The sequence below is a fragment of the Myotis daubentonii genome, chromosome X (assembly GCF_963259705.1).
Source record: "Myotis daubentonii chromosome X, mMyoDau2.1, whole genome shotgun sequence".
Classification (NCBI taxonomy): Eukaryota; Metazoa; Chordata; class Mammalia; order Chiroptera; family Vespertilionidae; genus Myotis; species Myotis daubentonii.
The window spans coordinates 9,591,233-9,601,136 of record NC_081861.1 but is presented as its reverse complement, the minus strand read 5'-3'; the positions used below and the strand labels follow the sequence as shown (position 1 = coordinate 9,601,136).

Genomic DNA, 9,904 nt, shown 5'->3' with positions numbered 1-9,904 from the left:
AAGGTCAAAAATACAGTTCTGATTTTTCTAGGAAAATAATAAGTAATTGGTTTTTTTTAATACAGGCATATATTTCTTAGTCTTTTCATGAATTATCTGTCATTATTTCACCCTAGTGAATTATTATTTCATAGGAAGGGTTCTCCAGACTTCATTGATAAGAATTTGAGATTTTTCTTACACTTAAAAGTACCTAGCACATTTATAGAGTTATAAAAGAGTGGGAAGTACAGCCTCTTCCCTGAGAGAATTCAAAATGATTACATACTAGAAGTTGTAGAAATTGAATCTAAATTATCCAAAAAAACTCTATGCTATTAAATTCTAGATGTGCCCAGCTGGTGTGGCTCAGTGGTTGAACATTGACCTATGAACCAGGAGGTCATGGTTCAATTCCCAGTCAAAGCACATGCCCGGGTTGTGGGCTCGAGCCCCAGTAGACAGCCGATCATGATTCTCTCATCATTGATGTTTCTCTCTCTCCCTATTCCTTCCTCTCTCTGAAAACAATAAAAACATCTTTTTAACAATTCTAGGTGTATTTTCAGCACCAGTGTTTGGCAGGCAGTAGTTACCCCATAAAAATCTTTTAAATATATATATTGAGTAGTGTTGTTTTTTTAAAACAGAAAATAACTGTATTAAAACTATAATTATTTTGCCCATGAAGTCCTGGGAGGGGGAGCGGGTGTGGGGTGGAGGGGGTCAATGGGAAAAAAAGGGAGGGGGCATCTGCAATAATTTCAAAATAAAGATACATCTTTTTAAAACTATTAATTATTTTGTATAAGTTAAATTCACATCCAAAATCAGCTTAAAATAGTATCATTAGAATGGAGTGAAACTTGAAAATTCCTAAGTTATTGGCTCCTTCATGGCAATTTTTTTCTATTTTTAGGCAAGTTCTTTCACATGACGAAGCGCCAGTGCAACGAAAGTCTGGACATGTACATCCAGTTCCTCGCAGGAACAACCAAATTTGAACAGTTCCTGAAGGTTGCAGAGGTATACAACTCTTTCTAGCCAAGGCTTTTCTATTTTCTATATTAGTTTAATATCCAACATAACTTTCCCCCCCTACCACCACCACCACCACCACACAAACACACAGAAATTCGTATTAGTTTTAACTGTTTTGTAAACAGTAAAACTAAAAAAAAAAAAAAACAACTAACATTAAGTCCCTCAAATGTACTATTCAAATGCACTTGTGCACAATAGTAATCTTACAAGGATTTCTTTAAAAAAATTATATATATATATTTATTTCAGAGAGGAGGGGAGTGGGATAGAGAGATACATCAATGATGAGAATCATCAATCATGAGAATCATATATATATAATGTGTACTTTCCCCTCTTTATGTGAATTCAGCAAGTTGGAATCGACCAGAACAACATTCCATATCTTGCTCAGGTCAGTGTATCTCTCCTATGCATTTAAATGACTTCTCCATCTTTATGTTTGTATGTTTGTTATGTTCATCATAATCTGAGACTCCATCCTTTGCCATCCTATATAATAGTAGAGGAATATGCAAATTAGCCAGGATGCCTTAATGTCATGACCAAACACAGTAGGGACCTGAGGCTGCATGGTGCCTGGCCAGGGCGAGGGACCTCAGGCCACGGCCCCCGCCCCAGCACTGGGCCGGAAGACCTCAGGCCATGCCCCCTGCCCTGGCACTGCCCGAGAGACCTTAGGCCAGTGGTTCCCAACTTTCCTAATGCTGTGACCCTTTAATACAGCTCCTCATGTTGTGGTGACCCCCAACCATAAAATTATTTTCGTTGCTACTTCATAACTGTAATGTTGCTACTGTTATGAATCGTGATGGAAATATCTGATATGCAGGATGTATTTAGGCGACCCCTGTGAAAGGGTCGTTCGACCCCCAAAGGGGTCACGATCCACAGGTTGAGAACCGCTGCCTTAGGCCATGCCACCTACTCCAGCGCCGGGCTGGGGGACCTCAGGCTGTGCCCTCTGCCTAGCAAGGCTTGATGGGGGACCTGAGGCCACGGTCTCCACCCCAGTGCCAGGCTGTGGGACCTCAGGCCACACCCCCCGCCCAGCGGGGCTTGAGAGGGGACCTCAGGCCATGCCTCCCCTGCCCCAGTGCTGGGTCGGGGGACCTCAGGCTGTGACCCCCGCCCTGTGGGGCTTGACAGGGGACCTGAGACTGCACCTGTCACCCAGCGCCGGGCTGGGGGACCTGAGGCTGTGCCCCCCACCTGAAGGGGCTTGATGAGGGTGGGGCTGGCCGGGTCTGGGTCTCACCCAATGAGGGTGGGGCTGGCCAGGTCTGGGTGTCCTGCGTTTTCAAAGTGCATGTAGGTGGTGGGTGGGGACTTGACTCTAGGTCCCGCGGTGCACCCCAGACTCTGACAGGAGGGAGATTTTCATATACATTTTACTAATTTTCTTTCATCTCTGACACTTCTATTATAGAGAAAGGGCAAATAGCAATATTAAAATATTTCCTCTAATTAATTCTTTTTTAATGTGCACGAATTTCGTGCTCTGGGCCACTAGTATACCTATATGTGTGTTTTCATTTCCTCATGAATAACATATGTATATACCAACAATTTTCAGCCTTTTTAATTTCATGACACACATAAACTAATTACTAAAATTCTGTGGCACACCAAAAAATATATTATATTTTTGGTTGCTCTGACAAAAAAAAGGTATAATTTTGATTCATTCACATCGGATGGCTATTGTTGTGTTGGCTGTTGTTATTTTTTTTAATTTGACAATCCAAGGGAAAAGAAGTCAGTGCTCCAAACAAAACAGTCAGGTATTGGCATGTTTTAAAAATTGTGGCACACCAGTTGAAAATCACTGGTATATACACATAGACTTAGGTCTTCTGAATAGGTCTGTGAGCTGTTGGTCTTATAAAGAGGCTGTTCCCCGTTGAGTGCTAAATGGTGACTCATATTATAACAACTAAACTATGTGTTTTTTTGTTGTTAATCCTCACCCAACAACATTTATCATTGACTAGAATCCCAGTGCATAAAATTCGTGCACTTGGGCGGGGGGGGAGTCCCTTAGCCTAGCCTGCGCCCTCTTGCAATCTGGGAGGCCTCAGTGGATGTCCGACTGCTGGCTTAGGTCCGCTTGTGGCTGAGCAGCGCTCCCCTTGTGGTTAATAATAAACATACAGAGAGATAAACCTATAATTTCAGTAAAGGTGAATGCTTTGAAGAAAAATCAAACATAGTGAGGGTAAAGAGAATTGGTAGGTACTGTTCTATATAGGATAGTCAAGGAAATCTCTGTTGAGGGGGTAACATTTCAGCAGAGGCCAGAAACTGTGATTAAATTTGCTAATATGAGTGAGATCCTCTCTCTTTTTTTTTTTTTTCCTTTCTCTAGCTCTCAGTTTCTTTCTCTCCCCTTCACCCTCTTTTCCTTAATGTTATACTTAAATTTATTTTATGATCTGGTGATTCATGAAGGAACCACAAATAATAAATGATTTCAAGCCCAATGTCTTCTCCAAAGGGGATAGATATTTTAGCAGTTCTTTGATCATTTAAAAAAATTGATTTTTCATAGAGAGGAAGGGAGAAGGATAGAGAGTTACAAATATTGATGAGAGAGAAACATCGATCAGCTGCCTCCCGCTCACCCTCTACTGGGGATGTGCCCGCAACCAAGGTACATGTCCTTGACCAGAATCGAACCCGGGACACTTCAGTCCACAGGCCAATGCTCTGTCCACTGAGCCAAACCGGTTAGGGCAGTTCTTTGATCATTTTAAGAAGCTTTTTTTTCCCTGTTGTTTTTTAAAAATGTACATAAAAGCAGTTTGAAAATCTGATTTGCTAACAAGAGATCACTTTTTAAAAGCTATACTTTTATTGATTTCAGAGAGGAAGGGACAGGGAGAGAGAGATAGAAACATCAACGATGAGAGAAAATTATCGATTGGCTGCCTCCTGCATACCTCCTACTGTGTATTGAGCCTACAACCTGGCATGTGCCCTGACTGGGAATCGAACTGTGACCTTCTGGTTCATAGGTCGATGCTCAACTACTGAGTCACATCAGCTGGGCCCAAGAGGTCACTTTTAATAATGAATTTATTTATAGCAATTCGTTAGCTTTAATGAATTTGCTACACAGGTGTCCTAATTTTTCTTAAAAACCTTTTAATGATATAGGAGAGTATGAATTTGCTAAAAAAAATATATATATATATATATCAGTAAATAACTCTTTCACAATAACTTCCTTTTTAGGCCCCCAAAAGTTTACTTGAAGCACTAAAACAGCACTTAGCTTCATTGGACGAGAAAAATGAAGTTTTTCCTCCTTGCAGGTAAGTTAATAAATGTCTCAGTATAGGTTAATTTTGTTTTCCTCTAAATAATTTCCCTCATTTTAACAACATGAGAGTGACTAAATAAATTATGGGCTTTGAATATGATGGAATATTATGCAGTGATTTTAAGTTATAATACAGAATAGCGTTTTTCAGTCTTTTGTGGGATTCCATCCTCTTCACAAGGGTGATTGCTTCCCAAAGGAATGTCTTTTATTACACTGAGTGAGTCTCAAAGTCAGAGGTTGGGACTGGATTAGTCACCTCTTTTGAATAATTTGATTTCCTCCCTTAAGGGCTTCCCTAGTGAGAATAACTGTTATAGATAATTATTTAATGGTATAGCAAACTGTTTATCCATAAAACAGTATTCATAATAACATTCAAGGCATATATGCATATATACACATAGACACACGTGCACCCCTCCATATATGCATATACATATGCATTGAATAATACAGATTTTTGGTATACCACTTGGAACTATTCCCATGAGCTATTTCTGAGTGGAAAATTCTGGTTGATTTCAATGTTCTTTTTTGTACTTTTCAGTATTGTCCAAAATTTCTGTAAGGGTCATGCATTATGCATTCATTCCTCTTTAGGTTATGTTGATTGTAATTGATTTATATTACCACCTTCTATTAGACAACAGGTCTGTTGACTATTTCTTAATTATCTCTTCATCACAGTTAGATGTGTAGTTAGTATACGGTTGGATGGATTGATAGACGAGTGGATAGATGGATGAATTAAAGAAATGTACAATCAGTTGGGTAGTTTATACTGTATGTCATTCTATTTATCCTCATGTGCCTCATCTTTCTTGTGATCTCTTAAGTCTCCAGCACTCATTGATTCACTCCATCTCAAAGAGTTCAATTATGAAAGTTTCATCAAGGCAAAATTGGTTTTCAGGTAATATAGTGTATGATTATGTAATATAATAATAATAATAATAGTAATATTGTATGAATGTCAGTAATAATTGAGGACAGGATTAAAATCTTTAATTTTTCCACTGCATAACCACCTACTAGGTCTGCTGCTTCTTTGACCTAGCAATTTCACTTCTAAGAACTTATCTAATATTAATCTATATATTTATCACATATATATATTCAGAGTTTTGAAATGATGAATGCACAAGGATATCCATTGCAGCATTGTAATAGCAAAATGACTATGAATAAGGGCCTTGTTTTTATGTACTGAAATGGAATGATATCCAAGATTCATTGTTAAACGGAATATGAGCAAGATGTGAAACAAAGTATAGTATGCTACCATCTTTGTTTTTCAAAACAGAAAGAGAATATATGTTTATCATTTCTATATACAATAAATGAATAAAATACCCTTTCTCCAAGCAGAACTTAGTGGCTCAAGATAGGAGATGGGTGAAAGAGTCTTCACTGTATACCATTTTGTAATTTTTGAATTTTGTACATGCAAATGATTACTAATTAAAATAAAAATTTTGCAAAAAAACACATAGATACATACATACAGTGTGATATATTGTAATTTCCTTTTAAAAATATTTTTATTGATTTCAGAGAGGAAGGGAGAGTGAAAAAGAGATAGAAACACCAATAATGAGAGAGAATCATTGATCGGCTGCCTCCTGCATGCCCCCTACTGGGTATCAAGCCCGCAACCTGGGCATATGCCCTTGACCGAAATCAAACCTGGGACCCTTCAGTCCGCAGACTGATGCTCTATCCACTGAGCAAAACTGGCTAAGGCATACTGTAACTTCTTAAGTCTAGTTTGCTTTATAATTTACTGGTGTACTAGATACAGTTCATACCAGCTTACAAGAGCCCATTGGTAAAATTTCACGAATTTTGTAAGCTGTTTGATGTCACATTAGTCACTTGAAATTGGCCATGATAGAAATATTTACACCACAGGAATAGACAAACACTACAAAACAGGCCTTTTTTTCTGGAGAGCTTGTTGCTATACATTTACTCATATGACTGCTCATAATCAACCATATTCTATATTTTTTTTAAATTTTGTTTTATTGCTTAAAATATTACAAAGAGTGGTCCATATGTCTCTCTCTCTCTCTCTCTTTTTTTTCCCTTGACCTTTCCCTGGCCTCCCCTACCCCCAGTGTCTTGTGTCCATTGGTTATGCTTCTATGCATGCATACAAGTCCTTTGGTTGATCTCTAACCCACCTCCCCCACCCAACCTTCCCCACCCTTCCTGCTGTAGTTTGACAGTCTGTTCGATGCTGCTCTGCCTCTGTATCTATTTTTGTTCATCAGTGTATAATGGTCTTTATTATCCATAAATGAGTGAGATCATGTGGTATTTTTCCTTCATTGACTGGCCTATTTCACTTAGCATAATGTTCTCCAGTTGCATCCATGCTGTTGCAAATGGTAAGAATTTCTTCTTTTTACAGCAGCATAGTATTCCATTGTGTATATGAACCACAGTTTTCTAATCCATTCATCCGATGATGGGCACTTACGTTGTTTCCAAATCTTAGCTATGGTAAATTGTGCTGCTATGAACATAGGGATGCATATATCCTTTCTGATTGGTGTTTCTGGTTTCTTGGGATATATTCCTAGGAGTGGGATTACTGGGTCAAATGGGAGTTCCATTTTTAACTTTTTGAGGAAACTCCATATGGTCTTCCATAGTGGCTGCACCAGTCTGCATTCCCACCAGCAGTGCACAAGTGTTCCTTTTTCTCCACATCCTCTCCAGCACTTGTCGTTTGTTGATTTGTTGATGATAGCCATTCTGACAGGTGGCTATCCATATTTTATTTTTTAATGGGTGATTGTATTTCAATAATGTTACTTGATCCTTTAGACACAAATCCATGTAATAATGAGCTATATTATCATAGGGTTTATATGCATCTGAATTATAGTTCTTAATTTAATGAAAAGATTTAAACTGTATGTATTTTAAATGTTTTTCTTTTTCTTTTGTGCATATTCTCAATGGATACACCTGAAATTTCAATGGTGAGTTTAACCCAAACTATGATGAATGTAAGTCCTTTGAGTCAAACCACATATACAGCAAAAACTATACATTTGCGTCATTTCCAAAAGAATGACTATTTTTCTGAGTCCCTATGGTTTGGGAATCATTAGTGTTTACAGCAGATATTACAAACATAGTGGTTAACAAGCTGTGGATTCAGTCTGCTGTGGATGTGAATCCCAAGTAGAGTAAAGGGGGAGTAGGGGAGCTACTCCCACGCTATTATAAAGACCTACTAGAGGCCCAGTGCATGGAATTTGTGCATGGCGGGGGGGGGGGCAGGTTCCCTCAGCCCAGCCTGTACCCTCTCCAATCCGGGACCCCTTGGGGGATGTCTGACTGCCGGTTTAGGACCGACCCCTATGGGATCAGGTCTAAACAGGCAGTCGGACATCCTTCTCGCAATCTGGGATCACTGGTTCCTAACCGCTCACCTGCCTGCCTGCCTGATTGCCCTTAACCACTCTGCCTGCCTGCCTGATTGCCCCTAACTTCTCTGCCTGTCTGCCTAATCAACCCTAACTGCCTCTGCCTGCCTGCCTGATTGCCCCTAACCACCTCTGCCTGCTTGCCTGATCACCCCTAATTGCTCCCCTGCTGGCCTGATTGCACCCAATTGCTCCCCCCTGCTGGCTTGGTTGCCCCCAACTGCCCTCCCCACCAGCCTGGTAGCCCCCAACTGCCCTCCCCTGCTGGCCTGATTGCCCCTAACTCCCTCTGCCTCGGCCTCCACCATCATGGCTTTGTCCAGAAGGAAGTCAGACATCTGGAAGATGGTCAGTTGACCTGGTCTAATTAGCATATTGCCCTTTTATTATTATAGATGGGCCTGATTACCAACAGACTCAAACTGGTGATCTCCACACATGCTACCCTGAGCACTTGGCCCCGGTTGCTTAACACTCATTGCTTGAACTAGTTCTGTTGAAAATTGTGTGGCTAGCTGAAACCATGTTTTCTCTCTGTTTTAAAAATATTTTTGTTGATTTCAGAGAGAAAGGGAGAGGGAGAGAGGGATAGAAAAATTAATGATGAGAGAGACTCATTGATTGGCTGCCTCCTGCACACCCCACACTGGGGATCGAGCCCGCAACTTGAGCATATGCCCAATTACTAAGAAAGGTGTGTTAATAATTCCCCTATTTGCTTTTGAATTACTTTAAGTACTTTAAATAGTTAGGGAATACAAATCAGGCTTTTGTACCCACCAAACCACTAAAATGGTTCTTGTCAAAGTCACCAGTGACATCCATATTGCAAAATCTAATGGTAATTTCTCAGTTTTCATCTTACTGGGATGCCTCAACAGCATTGGACATAATTCATCACTTCCTCATCTTTGATACACGTTCTTCAGTTTGACTCTTGGTTTTCTTCTTATCAGACTCTTGGCTTCTTTTTATAAAGACTTTTTTTTTTCACAGATTCATCCTTGTTTCTCTTTATCTATAATTTACTCATTTTCCTAGATGACCTTAAGTACCATTCACATGGTAAGAACTCCCTAATTAGTATCTCCAGCTACAGCCATTCCTCCTGAATTCCAGAACTGCATTTCTTTCTTTTTTTTAAACATATTTTATTGATTTTTTACAGAGAGGAAGAGAGAGAGATAGAGAGCTAGAAACATTGATGAGAGAGAAATATCATCAGCTGCCTCCTACACACCTCCTACTGGGGATGTGCCCGCAACTAAGGTACATGCCCTTGACTGGAATTGAACCTGGGACCTTTCAGTCCGCAGGCCAACGCTCAATCCACTGAGCCAAACCAGTTAGGGCTTCTTTCTTTTTTAAATATCATTATTGATTCCAGAGAGGAAGGGAGAGGGAGAAAGAGATAGAAACATCAATGATGAGAGAAAAATCATTGATCGGCTGCCTCCTGCACGCCCCACATTGAGGATTGAGCCTGAAACCCGAACCGTGACCTCCTGGTTCATAGATCAACACTCAACCACTGAGCCATGCCAGCTGGGCCAGAATTGTATTTCTTCAGTGGTCTCACTTGAATGTGTGACAGGGGTTCAAAATTCAATATGTCCCAAACTAAGCTCCTGATACCCTACCCCAAACTTGCTTTTTCCATCTCAGTTAATGACTAACTCCTTTGATCATTCTGATTCTAGATATATTGGCCTCTTCACTATTCTTTAAACACACTAACCACTCTGCTTCCCTTGGAGCCTTTGTTCATGCTGTTCCTTCTGCTGGATTTACACGGTTCAGTCTTTCACACCCTTCGGTTCTTTACTTAAAAGTCCCTTTCTCAGTGAGCCTTTCCTATCTGAAATTTAAGTATTCCACCCGGCCAATGTGGCTCAGTGGTTGAACATCGACCTCTAAGCCAGTAGGTCACGGTTCAATTCCCAGTCAGGGCACATTCCCTGGGTTGCAGGCTCGATCCCCAGTGGAGGCATGCAGGAGACAGCTGATTAGTGATTCTCTCATCATTGATGTTTGTCTCTCTCCGTCTCCCTTCCTCTCTGAAATCAATAAAAATATATTTAAAAAATGAAATTTAAGTATCCCCACCCTC

At 40.1% G+C, this 9,904-nt stretch overlaps 1 long non-coding RNA gene across 1 annotated transcript; it reads left to right on the top strand.

The window, feature by feature from the left end:
• The first annotated feature begins 899 nt into the window (after positions 1-899).
• LOC132224376 (uncharacterized) lies at positions 900-4,342 on the top strand. The gene is made up of 3 exons (XR_009450663.1): positions 900-1,005; positions 1,376-1,417; positions 4,261-4,342. It is a non-coding gene; the product is annotated as an uncharacterized LOC132224376 (long non-coding RNA).
• Positions 4,343-9,904: the final 5,562 nt, after the last annotated feature.